Source organism: Haliotis rubra, unplaced genomic scaffold (assembly GCF_003918875.1).
Source record: "Haliotis rubra isolate DU_JTF1 unplaced genomic scaffold, ASM391887v1 Scf133, whole genome shotgun sequence".
Lineage (NCBI taxonomy): Eukaryota > Metazoa > Mollusca > Gastropoda > Lepetellida > Haliotidae > Haliotis > Haliotis rubra.
This window is the reverse complement of record NW_025765259.1, coordinates 33459-55678: the sequence shown is the minus strand read 5'-3', so window position 1 is coordinate 55678 and position 22220 is coordinate 33459. Positions and strand designations below refer to the sequence as shown.

The 22220-nt window shown below is 42.4% G+C and overlaps 1 protein-coding gene across 1 annotated transcript in view; it reads left to right on the top strand.

The window, feature by feature from the left end:
• The first annotated feature begins 18904 nt into the window (after positions 1-18904).
• Positions 18905-22220, top strand: part of LOC124267658 (four-jointed box protein 1-like) — a 29589-nt gene continuing 26273 nt past the window's right edge. The window contains 1 exon segment of the mRNA XM_046702630.1: positions 18905-19586. The gene's annotated coding sequence lies outside the window, so the exon portion shown is untranslated.

Genomic DNA, 22220 nt, shown 5'->3' with positions numbered 1-22220 from the left:
ACACCTACAATGCTGTTATAACTTGTTCTTGTCTACGAACGAGCGAACATCTTATGCTGGTTTTAACGATATTCCAGCAGCAATATGGCAACTGATGCCAGATATTGGTTTCATAAATTGCACTCAAGTGGGGAACTGAACTGTGGTTGGTAAATGTATGGCAACTCGGTTATCCCAAATCATCTTCCTGTCTTGATCCAGTTGAGCTAAAACAATAGGGTAATGTTTCTGTGCCTTGGGATTTTAATGAAATACTCTGAAGAATTTCCATGTTTTAATTCCAGTAAACTTTCTTCATATTTGTACATCTGTCAGCAATAAGTGAGTTTAGTTTTACGCCGCCTTTAGCAATATTCTAGCAATATTACGGAGGGGGACACAAGAAATGGGTTTCACACATTGTACCCATGTTTGCAATCAAACCCGGATTTTCGGCGAGATGAGTGGACGCTTTAACCACTAGGCTACCCCACCGCATCAGCGATAGTGAAGTTCAAGCATTTCAACATAATAATTATGCTACGTTGGTGTTAAGTTCAGTGTCAAACTATTTCATTCCTACATGTCTATTATTCTATATAACTTATTGGAACATTACAGCTTCTGTTAATCTGGTCCAAACAGCTACTCAGTATTCCTACAGCAGAGTGTTCACCTTGCCACACAAGAAGATGTGGAAATAGTTGTGGGAATCACTGCCGACAGCTAACAGTTCATTCCTCTGGCAATACATTACACTATTTCAAACTTGTGACAGACATGGGAAAAGCTGAGAATAACTCTCACCTTAAGAACGAGCATTTTGTGTGGAGTTTGCCGCACAAAACCATCTAAAACCCATCTAATTGGCTAACAGTAACAAGAGTGTTCTGGCATTCTCAATATTGCTTCCTATTCATGCTGGTTCCACATTGAAGGTAGGAGCTCAATCCCAGAGTCCAATATCCTCCCTCCGCCATTCCTCAGTCCCCATCCATCACCGGACAACTGTTAATTACACCATACATCACCTTCTGATTCACAAAACCATTCCCACTTCATATATGAGACTGACTGCCATTGAATTCTCTTTATGGCCCATGGCCAAGTTGATGGAGATTTTATCAATATTGCCAGGCCAGTTTTCTCCGATTCAGGTGATCAATACCTTAGAAACTGATCTGTCAGTTTAGAAACATGCTTGTCTACATAAGTGATAAATTTCCATTGGTGTACTTTCATGGGCTTTCTATCAATAATGTGACAAAACAGAATATCACCTGTGTATATAGCCAAATATCACAGATAAGCTGACCACTTGACAATTGTAATAATACAAGTGTGATATCACAGTTATACAACAGCTCTTCATTTGACAATGTGTATTCTTATTTAAATTTTGTTTGTTTGAATAGTGAATAAATGAATGTTAGTTTTACGCCGCTTTTAGCAATATTCCAGCAACATCACTGCGGGGGACACCAGAAATGGGCTTTACACATTGTACCCATGTGGAGAATCGAAACCGGGTCTTCAGCGTGACAAGCGAACGCTTTAACCACTAGGCTACCCTACCGCCCCATTTGTTTGAATACATGTAATTATTAATAGAAGTGGTAATAGTAGTGGCCCTGTGCACAGAGCTCAGGTCACGAATCAGGTGAAATTATGCAACGTTTGGTGTGGAGAGTCCTTGGATGGGTGACCGTGTTTGGCAGCTTGACTCCTGAGAGTTTCTAGGACTTCAGTCCTGCCCCATAACGAAGCACATGTGATTTGTTCAAATTGCTTCTGTTCAGCCAGCAGAAAAAGGGTACCCAGTGGTTTAAGTCATGTGACTATTAACCTTCTAGCGCCTCCCAGGCACAGTTTGGGTTATCTGGTTGGTTAGTGCTATGATCATTCACCTAGTGAATGGAGTTTAGCACATGCACTTATTATTATTAACCACATCATTTAATGGTGCATCTTTCTCAAAGAACTGCTTCCTGTTTCAACAATAGATCATCCTCCAACTCATGGATTCCAGCCGGTGCACTTGTACTGTTGCCACGATAGAAAAACGGACAGACCTACGTGTATGGACGGATGGACAGAATGTTGGCTTGTGGGAAAACCATATTACATCGTCTTTCAGCTATTTCATTTTCATTATAAAACAATAGTTTAAGTTTCCGCTTACTGGCATTCTTAAAATCTTAAAACCACTTTCCAAGTGTGCAGCATGTAATACTGCATGTAATACTGCATGTATTACAGGCATGTAATCTGCCAATGTCCCTGGATGGTTACGTACTATGGAAGCCCATACAATAGACACCAGCCATTCAAACTGGGGGATATATGTCCATATCTCCCCAGCCCACCAGCATCAATCACAACACATATTATTACACAGAGTGTTCAGGTGTCAGCAAATGGCCCTGATGTAGACATGTAGACAGATCATCGAGGTTCTGATGCTCAATCACCATGATAAATCACCCCAGTATGCTGCTCCTTATGATATCGACAATTATAAGAGATGTAGCTCAGGATCTGCACATGGAGGTCTGCCCACAGAGACGTTAGTACCCTTTGGACAGCAGTGTACACAGATCTCTAGACACAATCAATGTCAGTACCTGGTGGATCTGTGTACACATACAGGAGTGAGTGAGTGAGTGAGTGAGTGAGTGAGTGGAGGAGGGTGGAGTGAGTGAGTGAGTGAGTGAGTGGAGTGAGTGAGTTTAGTTTTACTCCTCTTTTAGCAGCATTACAAAATACAGCAATACCATGCCGCGAGACACCAGAAATGGGCTTCACACATTGTACATTGTAAGCCAATGCTTTAACCACTTGGCTACCCCACTGTCCCAGTGTACTCATGAATATTTAGGGAGGGGGGGCTTATGAAATTGTATGTCCAGTCTTAGCATAAATAGGTTGGGTTCAGTATATATCAAACTTGCTATATATCATACAGTTTCTTTGAGAGTCTATCATCTGTGGTTATATCACTGCACTCAGAGATACAGGGCTGGCTAAATGAGCTGGTGTATAACTAATGTAGCATTCTAAACTCATAGTTAAGACTTATATAACACTCTAGGACGTTATGATGAAATGTGTCTAGCTCCTATATTTTTTCATAAGTACATTAAACATTTGCTGACATCCATCAGAACAATAGCGGGGATGGTTAAAGCATTTGCTTGTCACGTCAAGGGCCATATCCGATTCTCCACATAGGTACAGAAGCTCATTTCTGATGTCCCCTGCTGTGATATTACTAGAAAATTGCTGACAGGGCGTAAAATCTGACATACTTAGAACAATATTGCTTAACTTCTTTTCATCAGTATATTCACAACAGTTAAGACTCCAATGAGAGATGGAGGCCAAAACTTAAAGTAAGTCTCCGTATCAGTTGACAGGCAAGATACTGCAACAGCAGCACCTGCGGAGCCATAAACTCCATGGAGGATAAAGTCTTTGCTTTGCTGTTTTATCGGAGCATTAATACTTCATCAGTTTCCTGCAATGAAACCATTACAAACTGTTGTTGATGAGCAATATAATGTGCAGCACTACAGCAGGGAGATAGCATCCTGCTGGGTCCCCTCCATGCTACCCTGTCCTTGATACTATCTTCCTACTCACATGTTCTCAGAACTGAAAGCATGGGAACATTAATGTGCTTGTCAGATCAAGGTGTGCAATATAGTTCGTAATTCCCATCATGATGGATCAGTGCTGCTGAACATGTGACAACTTGTCGATAAGAACTCCTTAAAATCAAAAGTTGTTTATGTCTCATGACCACAAACAAACGAGAAGTTTTCAAATAAAATCAGAATTTATCATGTTGTTGACATCATGATCACAGAGAGAATTTATCAGATACAACTCAATAAAATCAGGTTCTGATCAGGTTAGGACTTCATAATTACATTCTATTAACTTACAATGGTGAATGTTTTCAAACCAATTGTTGTCTTCATCTTGATCACCAAAAGGTTGAACATATTCAGCCTCTACTACTCTTGAAGTACCAATTGTTTCTACTGGTTACACATCATGAATTGTGTGATAACACTTGACATGTATTGTAAGCAGCTTCAAAGTACTAATCACTCACTAACTCAATCCTGAGTGATCTACTGTTACAGGCCATGTTGTCTTATCACACCCAGAGTTATGTCCCTTCCCCATGTGGGTGATATCAGTCAATAACTCAGTGTAATTGCCTTGTTTATCCCCCAGGGCGATGTGAGGGGCCAGGTCAACAGCCTTATCTCCAAAGGCTGCTATTTCTTACTTGAATGTGCTGTCTCTCAGGCCAGACTGGGGTGGAGGCTTTTTTTAACCCATCTTGACGGTGGGGGATGTGGTTGCTTGGCTACATTTGTCAGGAGCTGGGGAGGGGAGGGGGAGGGCAAGGGGAGTAGCTGAGCTACCAATGTCATCGGCTGGGGGAGGGTTGCTGAGCTACCGCTGTCAAAGATGGAGAAATGACGCAGATCTCAGATGTTCGTCACTTCGATGAAATCTCTAACCACTGGCATCATGCTGATTAACCAAGATTCATAGTCAGGTAGGCTCTGAGATTGAACCTCACAACAGCTAGATTCCAGCATGCCTGTACAGAGAATTGTGTTGCCTTGGTAAACAAGGCCACCTGGGACCCTGTGGACATCACAACACTCCAGGTTTCTGGACACTGTGCCTTTCCCATGAAGCTGCTGCTGTTGCATCTGTCAGTCTCTGAAGAGGGTGTTGTGCTTTGTCCAGCCATTGGTTCATCAATCACTGACAAGTTCTTCATTTCCTGCAAGCTGACCTTCAGATGTTCTTCTTTACACACCTCGTAAAATCCCTCTCCCATGACAATGGACTAGTGTTTCTACACCACAAAACATGCCACTGTACTACAGCATCTCAACATGGTTTCCTTGCAGACCCTGACAAGGGCAGACAGATGGACTGAAGGCTCTCAGCAGATGCTCCCATACCTCACTGGAGGGAAGGAATTGCAGTTACTATTATCATGGAAACTAACTCCAATCATCTATCATTAAAAAATCAAGTGTACAGGGGCAGATACAATGTTTTGAAAAGGGGTAGCACAGTTAATTTTCACCCTCTTTCACGAGTTTCAACAGTCATTTAATAAACTTTCAGGACAAAAAGGGGGGTGCACACCACTGTACACCCACCCACCCCTTGGATCCGCTTATGATGTACAAAGACCCAGAAATCTGTTCATTTCATGTAAATTAAGCAAAATTAAAGCTCCATTTAATATGTTTATATCAGTATAAAATAAATGCTTGGGCAACTCCCTTCAGTAAATGTTAATGACTTTTCTTGATATCAGACAACACATTTACTCAAGCAGCAGTAAAGTTGCGCAGATCCCATGGAGTCATTCAATTAGTGCTGGCAATTAAACCACTTCATATTTGGTTTGGTATCAAAGAGATTTTAACTTCTCGAATTAGAAACCTGCAAATGTTTATCACCGGCAGCTGAAAAGTTAATTTGACTTTGCCGTTGGTCAAGGAAACCTTTTAAGAATGTAAACCCCAGTTGTTCTCACTGGTCCCAGAACAATGGACAACTGAGGTCATTCAGTGAGGGTTAGGGCTGTGGATCACCCTGTCCAGATGGATCGCTGTTGTGAAACATGACCCCCAGACCCTTCACTGTTGTGCAGATCAGATGTAACTGTATATAAACATATCTACCATAAGTGAAGCACCAGTGTAGGTGTCGACATACACAGGAGTTGGTACATTAGACATAGCTGTCAACAGCTCTGAAGCCGCTGCTGCCGCCGCCCTACCACCCCTCCTTATACTCCTCCCGCCCACACATCACCCCTCACAAGGCAGATTGCTGTATGATGACAGGCCAGGCAGGAGACCAGAGCAGATACAACCTGCTGAAGGGAGCTCCAGAAGAGGAATGTATGGATTGTAATCGTTTTAGTGCTGTTATATACTGCAATACATTGGTATGTCTTCATCAAGAAACCTACCTACCTACAGTTATACATTGATACTTCCACAACAGGATTGTGTATGGGTCATATATGGTCATAATGCCAGATCTGAAAAGTGTGTGATACATTGTTATAGTAATACAACTGGATGTGGGATAAATAGTTATACTACCACAGCTAGACAGTGACACACAAGTGTACCTTGGAGAAGATCCTGCCATATGACACGCATACTTAGTGACAACAAGCCTGGCTGATGCACACATAAAATGATACCTATGTCGAAGATCAAGATGAACGATCTTCAGAATTATGTGATCTATTATTCAATGAATCACTCATCTGAGATCAGAATTTGTCATATTTACGCAAATGTGCCCTGATTCTGTGACAGGAAATATTATATTTCATCCTCATGCATTATGAGGTTAATTTCTCCTGAAGAGCATATACTTGTCTTTCTGAAAGTGCACTTCCTAGTTGTTGCGTGCGAGTAATATCAGTCAATCAAAACTTTAGTTATAGTTTATGTCATCAACACATGTAAATATGCAGTAATATTCTGTTATTTACCAATTATGTTCATCATAAAATTATTGGCATACTGCACAGATGTTTGGCTAATTACTGCAAAGTTGCAAATAGTTGTACCTGGGTGCAGTGTTACTGCCGTCCACCATGTCCCAGCCAGCTGCCAGGTGGCCAGCTCTAATTGTCTTACATCACTGACTCACTGCGCGCAGCCCTCCCTCCCTCCCCAGCATCTGGCTGAATCACTCCTCGGATCCTTAACAAGGAGCTAATTAGTTTGGATTGGAAGACAAATGTTTATTGTCAGCAGGACAGTTTTGTCAATGATGTTCAGAGTCTGACTCACTCTCAGTAATTATTCATAACCCTAGCCTCTAACAGTTTCATTACGGCAACACTTCCTTCCAGCCCACCTTGCCTCACTGCCCTAACTCAGCACCATACCACCTTTCATCCCCGATACCATCACGACCCGTGAAGGTCCGAGCTAGAATTGATCTTCAGTAACCCATGCTTGTCGTAAGAGGCAACTAACGGGATCGGGTGGTCATGCTCGGTGACTGGGTTGACACATGTCATCGGTTCCCACTTGCGCAGATTGATGCTCATGCTGTTGATCACTGGATTGCCTGGTCCAGACTTGATTATTTACAGACCGTTGCCATATAGCTGGAATATTGCTGAGTGTGGCGTAAAACTAAACTCACTCACTCGATACCATCCACCACCCAACACCCAACAGCTGCACCATCCACCACCCAACAGCTGCACCATCCACCACCCAACAGCTGCACCATCCACCACCCAACAGCTGCACCATCCACCACCCAACAGCTGCACCATCCACCACCCAACAGCTGCACCATCCACCACCCAACAGCTGCACCATCCACCAATCAACAGCTGCACCATCCACCACCCAACAGCTGCACCATCCACCACCCAACAGCTGCACCACCCAACAGCTGCACCATCCACCACCCAACAGCTGCACCATCCACCACCCAACAGCTGCACCATCCACCACCCAACAGCTGCACCATCCACCACCCAACAGCTGCACCATCCACCAATCAACAGCTGCACCATCCACCACCCAACAGCTGCACCATCCACCACCCAACAGCTGCACCATCCACCACCCAACAGCTGCACCATCCACCACCCAACAGCTGCACCATCCACTTCATACAATCACCCAATCATCCACACTACCTACAGCATGCCAACTGCAACATAACAGTGTCTGACACAGTCATTAAACTCCAAGGTACTACCACATACAGTCAATTACCCACCACATACCACTACCAACAACTCACACTCAAAACCCTTTCCATTCCCAACAAACACAGTTGCCAGCCCCACCAAGGCCTATGGTCTTCGCTGCAACCAACACTAGACCACCCCTGCTCTCAGCATCTCATTAACTCATGTGTTTGATTTTACCATATTCTTGTGGTTCTGAAGAGTAAAACCTTCCCAATGGTGTGCTGGTTGTTGGGAAAATTAGTCAGCAAAGAACCAGAGCCACAGGAGTCTAAGTATCATTTTGTTTTGTCAACAGAATTAAAAGTTTCTCACATACATGTGTGATGCCACAGAGTCATGTTGTACAAATGATGAATGGCTAGATATTTGCTAGTTATTACGACAGAAGTGCTAACAATAAAAATACTTCCATTTCTAGAACAGCCATATTATTCTTAAATTATATACTGATTTTATCAAGAAAAAACTGGATTTCTACATACTTTCAAAGAAAAAACTTTAACATGCCAATATTCCAGAAGTAATGAGCGATGGTCCTTGCTTCTAACCAGGTATGTCCAGAAGTAGGGCTGCAGTGAATCCACTATGAGGTGAATACGACACATATCACACTGGGTAACACATACGAAAATTGGATAATAAATACAATAAAAGTCAGCAGTTAACATTTTATTCAATATATTTAGTGGAACAATGACAAAATATGTATTTGACATGTTTTGATCATGTTGACAGTTAATTCATTATGACAATCACTAGTGGCCACATCAAGTTAAACATACAAGAGTGATAGCTATGTTCCTACCTAGCATGGACATATTTCATTTTGCATATCCCATTTCAATAAATACCCAAATTGAAGTAAAAATGCTCCTTAAAAAAAAAAATCCTGAAAATTTGATTCTAGTAACCATGAATAACAAATTGAATCCATGAAGGAATACACTTTGATCTACCTAATATATGTAAGTGAATCGTAACAGCCTTATTTGGTCATTTTGTCAAGGTTATACCCCACGTCCAGATAGGAGACATCATACACAAAGCCAATCTGTCTAATAACTATACTTCACACATGAAAGGCAAGCACTTGTAAGGTTAAAAGACTCCTGATGTGAAAGAGCGAGTGAGTTTAGTTTTACGCCGCTTTAAGCAATATTCCAGCAATATCACGGCGGATGACAACAGAAATGGGCTTCACACATTGTACCCATGTAGGGAATCAAATCCGGGTGTTTGGCGTGACGAGCCAACGCTTTAACCATTAGGCTACCCCACCACCCCCCTGATGTGATGATGAAGTGGCTGAAGGCAGCATTGTTGCTGCTTGCTGTGCCATAATGGACTGAGACTCCCGGAACATTAGGTCTGGCCTGTTGACAAGGGTACATTGTAACCACGGCAATATCTCAAGTGGCTGTACCACCATGTGATTTAATGCTGCATAATTTCTACATAAAAATGCCTGAATGTAAAACTTCCTTGTGATAGGTGGTTATTATCATGCTACGGTATGAACACTATGCTTTACAACACAACACCACATTACCATATCTTGGCTAATGGTTGAATATTTGTGTCAAGGTAACTGGCTCTGATGAAGTCTGCTGAATCAGCATATATCTGGCAAATATATTTCTCCATTTATGACATGGAAAATATCTTTCTTCCATAATACACAGAAATTATTTTAATAATATTTAAAGTGTGTATTTAATATGGAATGACATATATGATCATTCCTGTCACTAGTTCAAAGGTATAAGTGAGATGACAAAGCTGCATGTGCTGACAATGTGGAGGGGTACAGAGAGTGTTGTACACATGAACTGGTTCTTAAAGTAACTGTTGATTCATGCAAGAGAGTGAGTGAGTGAGTTTAGTTTACGCCGCACTCAGCAATATTCCAGCTATATGGAGGCGGTCTGTAAATAATTGAGTCCGGACAAGACAATCCAGTGTTCAACAGCATGAGCATCAATATGCACAGTTGGGAACAGATGACATATGTCAACGAGCCTGAGCACCCAATCCCGTTGGTAGCCTCTTACGACAAGCATGGGTTACTGAAGGCTCATTCTAACCCGGACCTTCACGGGTCTTCATGCAAGACTGACTGATTGACTGACTCACTGACTGAGTTTAGTTTTACGCCGCTTTTAGCAATATTCCAGCAACATCTCGGCAGTGGACACCAGAAATGGGCTTCAACATTGTACCCATGGGGACACCAGCCAGCTTTTAACCACTAGGCTACCCCACCGCCCCCTTCATGCAAGAGAGCATGTATAGAGAGTATTGTTCACAGAACATGTGGTATAGGGAGTATTGTTCACAGAGCATCTGGTATAGGGAGCATTGTTCACAGAACATGTGGTATGGAGAGTATTGTTCATAGAACATGCTGTAGAGAGAGTATTGTTCATAGAACTTGTGGTACAGAGAGTATTGTTAATAGAACTTGTGGTATAGGGAGTATTGTTCATAGTACAATGTGGTATAAAGTGAATTGTTCATAGAACATGTGGTATAGGGAGTATAGTTCATAGTAGTAGCAGACATGTGGTACAGAGATAGTATTGTTCATAGAACATGCTGTATAGAGAGTATAGTTCATAGAACATGCTGTATAGAGAGTATTGTTAATAGAACATGTGGTATAGGGAGTATTGTTCATAGAACATGTGGTATAGAGAGTATTGTTCACTGAACATGCTGTATAGAGAATATTGTTCATAGAACATGTGGTACAGAGAGCATTGTTCATAGAACATGTGGTACAGAGAGTATTGTTCATAGAACATGCTGTATAGAGAGTATTGTTCATAGAACTTGTGGTATAGGGAGTATTGTTCATAGAACCTGCTGTATAGAGAGTATTGTTCATAGGACATGTGGTATAGAGAGTATTGTTCATAGAACATGTGGTATAGAGAGTATTGTTCATAGAACATGTGGTATAGAGAGTATTGTTCATAGAACATGTGGTATAGGGAGTATTGTTCATAGAACTTGTGGTATAGAGAGTATTGTTCATAGAACATGTGGTATAGAGAGTATTGTTCATAGAACATGTGGTATAGAGAGTATTGTTCATAGAACATGTGGTATAGAGAGTATTGTTCATAGAACATGTGGTATAGGGAGTATTGTTCATAGAACTTGTGGCATAGAGAGTATTGTTCATAGAACATGTGGTATAGGGAGTATTGTTCATAGAACATGTGGTATAGAGAGTATAGTTCATAGTAGTAGCTGACATGTGGTACAGAGATGGTATTGTTCATAGAACATGTGGTATAGAGAGTATAGTTCATAGTAGTAGCAGACATGTGGTACAGAGATGGTATTGTTCATAGAACATGTGGTATAGGGAGTATAGTTCATAGTAGTAGCATACATGTGGTACAGAGATAGTGGAACATATTGTTCATAGAACATTGTCATGTGGTATAGAGAGTATAGTTCATAGTAGTAGAACATGTGGTACAGAGATGGTATTGTTCATAGAACATGCTGTATAGAGAGCATAGTTCATAGAGAGTATAGAACATTATAGTTCATAGTAGTAGCTGACATGTGGTACAGAGATAGTATACTAGTATTGTTCATAGAACATGTGGTATAGAGAGAGAACATTGTTCATAGTTCATAGAACATGTGGTATAGGGAGTATTGTTCATAGAACATGTGGTATAGAGAGTATAGTTCATAGTAGTAGCAGACATGTGGTACAGAGATAGTATTGTTCATAGAACATGTGGTATAGAGAGTATAGTTCATAGTAGTAGCAGACATGTGGTACAGAGATGGTATTGTTCATAGAACATGTGGTATAGAGAGTATAGTTCATAGTAGTAGCAGACATGTGGTACAGAGATAGTATTGTTCATAGAACATGTAGTATAGAACATGCTGTAGTATAGTTCATAGTAGTAGCAGACATGTGGTACAGAGATAGTATTGTTCATAGAACATGCTGTATAGAGAGTATAGTTCATAGTAGTAGCAGACATGTGGTACAGAGATAGTATTGTTCATAGAACATGCTGTATAGAGAGTATAGTTCATAGTAGTAGCAGACATGTGGTACAGAGATAGTATTGTTCATAGAACATGCTGTATAGAGAGTATAGTTCATAGTAGTAGCAGACATGTGGTACAGAGATAGTATTGTTCATAGAACATGCTGTATAGAGAGTATAGTTCATAGTAGTAGCAGACATGTGGTACAGAGATAGTATTGTTCATAGAACATGCTGTATAGAGAGTATAGTTCATAGTAGTAGCAGACATGTGGTACAGAGATAGTATTGTTCATAGAACATGCTGTATAGAGTATAGTTCATAGTAGTAGCAGACATGTGGTACAGAGATAGTATTTGTTCAGAACATGCTGTATAGAGAGTATAGTTCATAGTAGTAGCAGACATGTGGTACAGAGATAGTATTGTTCATAGAACATGCTGTATAGAGAGTATAGTTCATAGTGGTAGCAGATGTGGTACAGAGATAGTATTGTTCATAGAACATGCTGTATAGAGAGTATAGTTCATAGTAGTAGCAACATGTGGTACAGAGTATAATAGTATTGTTCATAGAACATGTGGTATAGAGAGTATAGTCTCATAGTGGTAGCAGACAAGTATAGTTCATAGAACATGCTGTATAGAGAGTATAGTTCATAGTAGTAGCAGACATGTGGTACAGAGATAGTATTGTTCATAGAACATGCTGTATAGAGAGTATAGTTCATAGTAGTAGCAGACATGTGGTATAGAGAGTACTGTACACACGTCCTCTGGTATTGTGGTTATTTTGCATATTCCATTTTGTACATAGACATTGTATCATAGAAGGTATTTAATAAACAACATTGGTACAGAAGCATTATACAGAGGTTCTCTATAGTGGAAGGCCCATGTTCGTGTTGGAATGTCCACATATCAGTTGTCTTCTAAATATTGAGCTTCCACTGAATAAATGGACCATGTACTGGAGGTATCACATACTTGAATGTCCACATGGGAAGGTTCCACATGTTGAGCTGTCCACAAGCCAGAGGTGCTGCATACTGGAGTGTCTACTTTCCAGGTTTTGTACATGCTAAGGTGTCCACAATGGGGCACAATGTGTTATCTGTGTATTCCAATTACGTGTGGCTATTTACTCAGAGATTACAGGCCCTACAGAAGGTGGCATTACAGCGCCAGTGGTGTGCTGTTCAAACACCAAGGGGTGAAATGTTGACAAGTTCCCAGGTCACCTCCCAGACTACACTTATACGCACCAAGTAGAACATCAACACGGGACACAGTCTTTACTCTCATTTACAATAAACATCCATTTCAAAACCAATCCATTCCTGCATTTCAACGATACAAGAACAGACAATACAAAATGTGCTTAATGTGCATAATGTTATTCACACATTTCCCAGGATGGCAGTTTTTTTAATTGTGAATATCATCCCGACCTTGTGAAGTAATCTCTCAGATCCCAATACAACATGGCCATGTCGTCGTGACAACACAGACAAATCTCAAAACATGGGACGGACAAATCTCCACACAACATAGTAATACCTTCTTTCTTAGATGGACACATCTGCGCTTATCCTGTAACAAGATCAGGAGCTTGTATGTTGTTTGTAAATACTCTTTTAATGATGTTTATTTCACAAATGATGAAAGAAATTACCAGGGTGCCATTGTACAAAGCACCCCTAATGCTACATCTGTGTAAGTCTAGGTATGGGAGTTATAGTCACCTTGGTGCAAAGATTGCTTTGTATGACACCCTGTTATCTAACCCAAAGATATGTGAAATGGAATTAGAGGATTTTAACACAGGCATAACTGGGTGATCTTATGCTCATGTTTCGAGCTTGTCCCTTGAAGAGTGATAGGTTCTCTACAACAACATGGCTGCCACACAACCACGTCACATACTGTGAGAGGTGCCACCTTTTCTCACAACTTCACACATGTATAATTGGTGAAGTGTGGGAGAGGTGGCAGAAAGCAGCAGGTCAGGTTTACACAAACCGCCATTGTTGGGCCATGTTTTGTTGCATTATCAAATGTTTTCAAGATACCGTCAGAAATCAACAAATATGGGTTTTTTCCCTGAAGGTGCAGCATGCATACATTGACGCTGCACATTAAACCACTCTTAGATGACATACACACGTGGATCAGGGCAGCTGCAAGATGTGCTACCCCCATGACCTTGTCTTTCCTAAAATGTAATGGAGAAATGGGGACTCATTGAGAATATTGTGGACTTGGCTTCATAATGACATTATCTGGATACTTGGGAACGATTTTGCCCAGAAATCCTTACAATGACATAACCTGGGTACTGGTGACCTATTTTGTCCTGAAATCTTTACAGTGACACAATCTGGATGCTTGGGAACGAATTTGCCCAGAAATCCTTACAATGACACAATCTGGGTACTGGGGACCTATTTTGTTCTGAAATCCTTACAATGACACAATCTGGATACTTGGGAACGATTTTGCCCAGAAATCCTTACAATGACACAATCTGGGTACTGGGGACGTATTTTTTCCTGAAATCCTTACAATGACACAATCTGGGTACTGGGACCTATTTTGTACTGAACTCCTTCCAATGTCCGTACATTCTCACAATAACACAGGGTACTAGTGACCTCAGACCTTCACAGGACCACAATGACACGGAGGAACAGGCACAGTTCATCACAGTATTGACACAGTTAGACATCTCCAGACTTAACTCTCAGCACAACAAACTCTGACCAACAGTATGTGTGCTGAGTGACAGAGTATCTCCAGGGCTTTCGGAACACATGCATACAGATTCATAGCAATGGTCACCATTCACCAGCTCATTAGTACCTGGACAATGTTAATTAAAGGAAGCCAATAGTTCTGTACCAGTAATCACTTGACATGGTTACCAGAACTGTTCCTACTGTCGCAAAATGGTGAACAATGTATCATTGAATCATAATGTTTTAACCATTCTGAGCATGATTCACTTCTACTGGAATATCAGATACTACTTTCATGACAATACTTCCAAACAGTGGATAGTCACAATATCCTTATCAAAAGTTGAAATGTATATTACAAATCCATCTAAACTAATTACTAATACAATTACAGTATCCCCAGATATTTTTCAAAATGGAATCTCATAACAAGACTGCATCTACCACTGAGAAATATTGAACATTTGAATTCATAGCATAAATTAGCATTAAAAAAATAAAATTAAATTATGTTCAGTAAATAATCACAACAGGATCTCAAGCCATCCAAATGGGAACAATTACTTTTTCGCAACAAAAAGCAGTGACAAAGTCGCATCTGCACACATCTCGGAGTTCAATATTTACACGAGCCACGGGAATGCGAGATTTATTGGAGTGGTCGGTGCAATGGGTACAGCTAGCGTCTCCGCTAAACATGGACATACACACTACCTGAGAATACCAAACAATGTGCTCACACAAAGCTGGCAAATTTGGCACGTTTTTATCTTCACCAGTGAAAATGCTGGTAATGCACAAAGGAAAGGCGACAGTGTACACACAGACTGTAAACCATCACTCCATGCTGCGTCAGCTGTAGAGGGGGGTATCAAAGGGTGATGTTTCAACCGTCACTCCATGCCGGGTCAGCTGTAGAGGGGCGTGTGGAGGAGTACTGTTTCAACCGTCATTCCATGCTGTGTCAGCTGTAGAGGGGTGTGTCATGGCGCTGTATGATATTTCAACCATCACTCCATGCCAGGTCAGCTGTAGAGGTGCCAGGTCAGCTGTAGAGGGCGTGTCGGGGTTGATATTTCAACCATCACTCCATGCTGTGTCAGCTGTAGAGGGTCGTGTGGAGGAGTACTGTTTCAACCGTCATTCCATGCCAGGTCAGCTGTAGAGGGGTGTGTTGGGGTGTGTGTGATGTTTCAACCACCACTCCATGCTGTGTCAGCTGTAGAGGGGTGTGTCATGGCGTGATATTTCAACCATCACTCCATGCCGGGTCAGCTGTAGAGGGGCGTGTCGGGGGGTTGATATTTCAACCATTACTCCATGCTGTGTCAGCTGTAGAGGGGTGTGTCATGGCGTGATATTTCAACCATCACTCCATGCCGGGTCAGCTGTAGAGGGGCGTGTCGGGGGGTTGATATTTCAACCATTACTCCATGCTGTGTCAGCTGTAGAGGGGTGTGTGGGTGGGGGTGATGTTGTTTCAACCATCACTCCATGCCAGGTCAGCTGTAGAGGGGCTGTAGAGGCGTGTTGGGGGTGTGATGATGTTTCAACCATCACTCCATGCTGTGTCAGCTGTAGAGGATGTGTCATGGCGTGATGATGTTTCAACCATCACTCCATGCCAGGTCAGCTGTAGAGGGGCGTGTCGGGTGGGGTGATGTTTCAACCATTACACCATGCCAGGTCAGCTGTAGAGGGGCGGTCGGGGTGATGTTTCATCCATCACTCCATGCCAGGTCAGCTGTAGAGGGCGTGTCGGGTGTGATGTTTCAACCATCACTCCATGCCAGGTCAGCTGTAGAGGGGGTGGGTGATGTCAACCATCACTCCATGCCAGGTCAGCTGTAGGGGTGATGTTTCAACCATCACTCCATGCCGGGTCAGCTGTAGAGGGGCGTGTCGGGGGGTTGATATTTCAACCATTACTCCATGCTGTGTCAGCTGTAGAGGGATGTGTCATGGCGTGATGTTTCAACCATCACTCCATGCCAGGTCAGCTGTAGAGGGGCGTGTCGGGGGGTTGATATTTCAACCATCACTCCATGCTGTGTCAGCTGTAGAGGGATGTGTCATGGCGTGATGTTTCAACCATCACTCCATGCCAGGTCAGCTGTAGAGGGGCGTGGTCGGGGGGTGATGTTTCAACCATTACACCATGCCAGGTCAGCTGTAGAGGGGCGTGTCGGGGGGTGATGTTTCATCCATTACTCCATGCCAGGTCAGCTGTAGAGGGGCGTGTCGGGGGGTGATGTTTCAACCATCACTCCATGCCAGGTCAGCTGTAGAGGGGCGTGTCGGGGTGTGATGTTTCATCCATCACTCCATGCCAGGTCAGCTGTAGAGGGGCGTGTCGGGGGGTGATGTTTCATCCATCACTCCATGCCAGGTCAGCTGTAGAGGGGCGTGTCGGGGTGGGTGATGTTTCAACCATCACTCCATGCCAGGTCAGCTGTAGAGGGGCGTGTCGGGGGGTGATGTTTCAACTATTACACCATGCCAGGTCAGCTGTAGAGGGGCGTGTCGGGGGGTGATGTTTCAACTATTACACCATGCCAGGTCAGCTGTAGAGGGGCGTGTCGGGGGGTGATGTTTCAACTATTACACCATGCCAGGTCAGCTGTAGAGGGGCGTGTCGGGGGGTGATGTTTCAACTATTACACCATGCCAGGTCAGCTGTAGAGGGACGTGTCGGGGGGTGATGTTTCATCCATTACTCCATGCCAGGTCAGCTGTAGAGGGGTGTGTCGAGGGGTGATGTTTCAACCATCACTCCATGCTGGGTCAGCTGTAGAGGGGTCTGGTCTGGTGTGGGTATGGGTGTACCTTCAGCGTAATCAACCAGTGCACTCAATAACAAAACTTAAAACCTTTTCTTGGCCACGTGAAATTTAACATCAACGGAAACCAGTTTGAAACTTCTAAACACTCACAACCATGCATGCTTGAAAGGGTGTTTAGTTTCTTTTATAAACTGTATCTGTGCCAAGGAACCTAGGAGCATTCGTCTGAGCAGCTCTGCAGCCAATATAATACCTTTCTTGAGGCTTGGTACATGTAATTGGATATTTAATACTGAACAAACAATAGGAAGTGAAATCACTACAACCACAATGACCGTCTTTATGCACCGCAGGCCCTGAGCTATTCATTGAGGCCATAAACTGTGAACATTACCTTTATGGGATATAAAAACTGTGGCTTACTAAGTTTTCTACAATATGTGAAATCAGCCTCCAGTCAGGCAGGTGTTTTGAAGTCTGTAGTATAACCTTTGAAATGATGTTCAGTACAGGGGATACTTCATTTGCAAACCCTCCAAAGAGAGGTATCTACATAGGTAACTGCATCTGTAGTAAACCCTCAGAACTGAGGTGGTCATGTGCTACATGGGGTACTCCATCTGCAGTAAACCCTCAGAACTGAGGTGGTCATGTGCTATGGGGGTACTCCATCTGCAGTAAACCCTCAGAACTGAGGTGGTCATGTGCTACATGGGGTACTCCATCTGCAGTAAACCCTCAGAACTGAGGTGGTCATGTGCTACATGGGGGTACTCCATCTGCAGTAAACCCTCAGAACTGAGGTGGTCATGTGCTATGGGGGTACTCCATCTGCAGTAAACCCTCAGAACTGAGGTAGGTGGTCATGTGCTACATGGGGTACTCCATCTGCAGTAAACCCTCAGAACTGAGGTGGTGGTCATGTGCTATGGGGTATTCCATCTGCAGTTAACCCTCAGAACTGAACTTGTCAGGTCTTATTACATTGAGTACTTTATCAATAGCAAAGTGAGGTGGTCAGGTGTCCTTACATGGAAAATTTTTCCTGTTAAACCCTCAGAAGTGAGGTGGCCACGCCTCCTTACATTGAGTATTATATCTATAAGGTGAAGTGATCCTGTGTCCTTAGAGAGGGACCCAGATGTCCATACTGGCTAGTACATACTGTCTACCCTGTGTCCTGATTGGATCCAGACTAGAAACTTAGAACTACTGATTGTCTTCAGTGTCACCGAAACTAATTTGGGTGGTCAGTCTCTGAGACTTGGGAAGTTTGAAGTCACTGTATCAACAAAGAAATATGTCATTGCTCATGACACTTACAAGTTTCACAGTGCAGTTGCAATTAACAAGCTACAATATTACAGCTGGAATATTGTTTTCCACAGTAGAAACTAACATTGTCTTGTTAGCTGAATAAAAATCTTAAAAATTGAAGAAAGAGGAAATAAAGAAAAGTGTCCTGCAGCTGTGTAAAGCTGTGTTCTGTCAGCAGTTTGTGTCTTTATTGTGACTGCCTAGTGTGACCTGTGCCTGGTCATTCATCTGTAGATGAGAGGACACAGTCTACTGACAGGTGCTCCAAGGCAGGGGAAGGACCCTGGGACAAAGGCCTGTCTGGGACAGAGCGACAACAACATCGACAGGACCCTGTGGAAATGACTGCTCTCTCTCTACAAATTATGTAATATCTGAATACAACAGAACGTGCGAATCATGAATGGAGGAAACACCGGTGAGCCTCAAACAGCAGTTGTGTTGGGTATTCATGTCACAGCTACGAGCCAATAAGATTGAAGAGGGTTTATCTGTTGAGGGTAAATCCCTCGTCAGTTTACACCTCACAGTGGCAGACTAAGCCTTCAGAAGGGACAGACAGGGCTTAGCCAGGAGATCGAAGGAGAGAGCGGAGATTGAAGCAGTGCTCGTCACAACAGTGTGGTAGTCTCGGCAAGACAACGTGACGACGGACTACAAATTCTCTGTAAGCTGGCATGAGAACTCTGTGACAAGCAGTCTATATTCATGACTGGGCCAGTGTCAACAAAGTACAGCCTTTCAACTTCATTCAGTCAACCACTTCTGTAGGACATTTTTTAACACCGGAGAATGATTTTGTCACCACTGAATTGCTGGCTTTGTGTGTTCCCATGTGGCTGAGTGATATGTCAGTACAATGACCACATCGAATCGGTAGGACGAGGGGCACGGTGTCGTCTCATGCTTCATGATGACAAATACATCATCAGCAGTATAGTTCTACATGTGCGAGGTAAGTCTCCCATCAGTGGTAAGTCTCCCATCAGCGTGGTCCTCAGAAGCAGCCTTCCCTCAGTTTACAAGAGTATTCAGTATCGCTGTGGAACAATCCACTGCTCCCTCCAAGCCTGCACTGTAGTGGCCACCACAAGCTGTATAATGTAATATCAATACATTTGAAAGTCAGATGCTTCTCGGTGAGATATTCCTGGTAATTGTTTTCCTGACTGTCGAGCATTTCGATAGACCTGTCAGATCTCATGCTGCTAATGTCTGATATTCTGATGTATACAAATTACAGTAGGCTTATCGCTATCTGGGGAGCAGCGAGCTTTTTAAAACCTACTGTAGTGTTATCAACATCATTCTGGATGTCTCATACATACTGATCATTGGAACCCTTCATCAGAATCCAGCAGAATTCCCCGGGGATTATTCTGACAACACTGCTGTCATATAATTCCTCGCTGTTTCATCAATCTGTCTTCAACATTCTCCTTATCATGGCTTCATCCAGATCTGCTCCGAGGTGATTATTTAGCCCCAAGCGTTGAGTAAATATCACTTAAACTTTCAAAAATGAATTTCTCCTATTTATGTTAATCAACTGTAATAGAAGTGATTATAACCTTTCCATAATCATAAGAAATTGCTTGTTTGATCACAAGCTATCACTATCATCACTATCATGTCGTTGGCTCTGTAGATTGGTTAGTTGTTTAACGCCACACTCAGCAATATTCCAGCTGTATGGCGGTGGTCTATAAATAATCGATTCTGGATCAGACAATCCAGTGATATCAGCATGAGCATCGATCTACAGAAATGGGATATACGATGACGTAGTGTCAACCAAGTCAGCGAGCCTGACCACCCGATCCCATTATTTTCCCCTTATGACAAGCATGGGTTGCTGAAGACCAATTCTAACCCGGTCTTCACTGGTCGGCTTTGTGGAAGTAATTGTATATTACTGATAGGAGCACCAGTAAATCCTCAGAGGCCTTAATGCCTATTTCTACATACAGCAATGACAAAATATCAGAATTTCAGAAAATGAGAACTTTAGACAAATCACAATTTTGAGTCCTTAATGCCTATTTCTAAATTACTGTAAAGTCAAACATGGGAAACAGGGACTTTTAAAAAATGTTTAAAAAATGATGATTTTCCACCCAGTTAGTCAACCAGGGGCACTCAGACAAACCCTGATAAACCCTTGGATAGTTATACACAGGAACAATAATATTTGGGAAATGCCGTTGGCTTGTACGCAACACATTGATGACTTCATACAGCCATGTCCGGATAATGTTTCCATATATTTCTGCACCTCTCATGTGCTATCACAATTATCACTTATTTTATCTTGTTTACTCTACATTTCTGAGATTCCAAATCTTTGATGAGAAAAGTCACTTGGATGCAAGGAGTCATGCGGTTTATGCACTATGGGAGGTTCAAGTCGATTCGGTTACCAGAATATCAACAAAATGCAATGAAATTGGGAAAACATAATTTTGTGTTCATTTGAGGATTTAGAAATTTTCATCTGGAAAGTGTTCAAACAATAAGAAACGAATTTGATGCCCAACACAAGATGAAACTCATGCAATGAAATAGCACTACAGCTTACCTCCATTGCGAAGGTGAGGGTGGGGTAAAAGTCACAATATACGGTGCAATACTGCCTGGTGGGCATGTTTATATTTGAATCTGGGATTCCGGGTTACTCATCTATATTTGAAACATGTATTTGGAACACATTCTAGGGTTATTATTCTTATAAAGATATGGTATAAGAGTCTTTAATTCCCTCAAAGTTACATGAATCGTGAAGTGGAATGGATGCCATCACCCTCACCCCCATCATGAAGACCCTGCTTACCTCCAGACTTTACCACCCAAATCACCACAAATATACATCCTAAACACCACCCTGGTTGACACATCTGATTGTATCCCAGATGCGCAGATCGATGCTTATGGTGTTGATCACTGGATTGTCTGCTCCAGACTGAATTATTTACAGACCACTGCCATATATATGGAATATGGCTGAGTTTGGTGTTTAATAAACAAAAAAAACAACAACTAAACACCCCCCTGATTGCCATCATCCATCACCCAACATACATCTTAAAGTGAGAATGGACAAACTGCAGAAAGTAACTGCAACTATCCCTGCTCTAAACAGGCCTGGCTGACTTGGTGTATCATTTTACCCGATGTATGACCTGATCAGCCACAACCATCTTCAGCATTGCCTGCTCCTTGCTTATCATAATTGGCTGACTGCCATGCTACATATAAGATACTGAACATGATAGAAGGCTGATACTCTAGCTCATTTTGATAAACCAGTAGGTAAATACCTCTCTATGTTCAACACACCTATCTCCATGTCAAACCCGTGCATAAGATTGTCTTTGTTGGTGGTTTGCTCAACAAGAGTAAGCCCCAGAGGTCAGGGGGTCTGGTAATCTGCAGCACTTCTCCCTGGTGTGACCCCCAAGCTCGTGGATTAAGTCCACTTCAGTACCCACATTAACGTCCTGTGTGCATGGTGCAGCAGTAATCAGATCTCGACGCCAGCCATTAAAGCCGCCTTATAAAACAAGAGAGTACAGATGCCTGTCCTTTATGT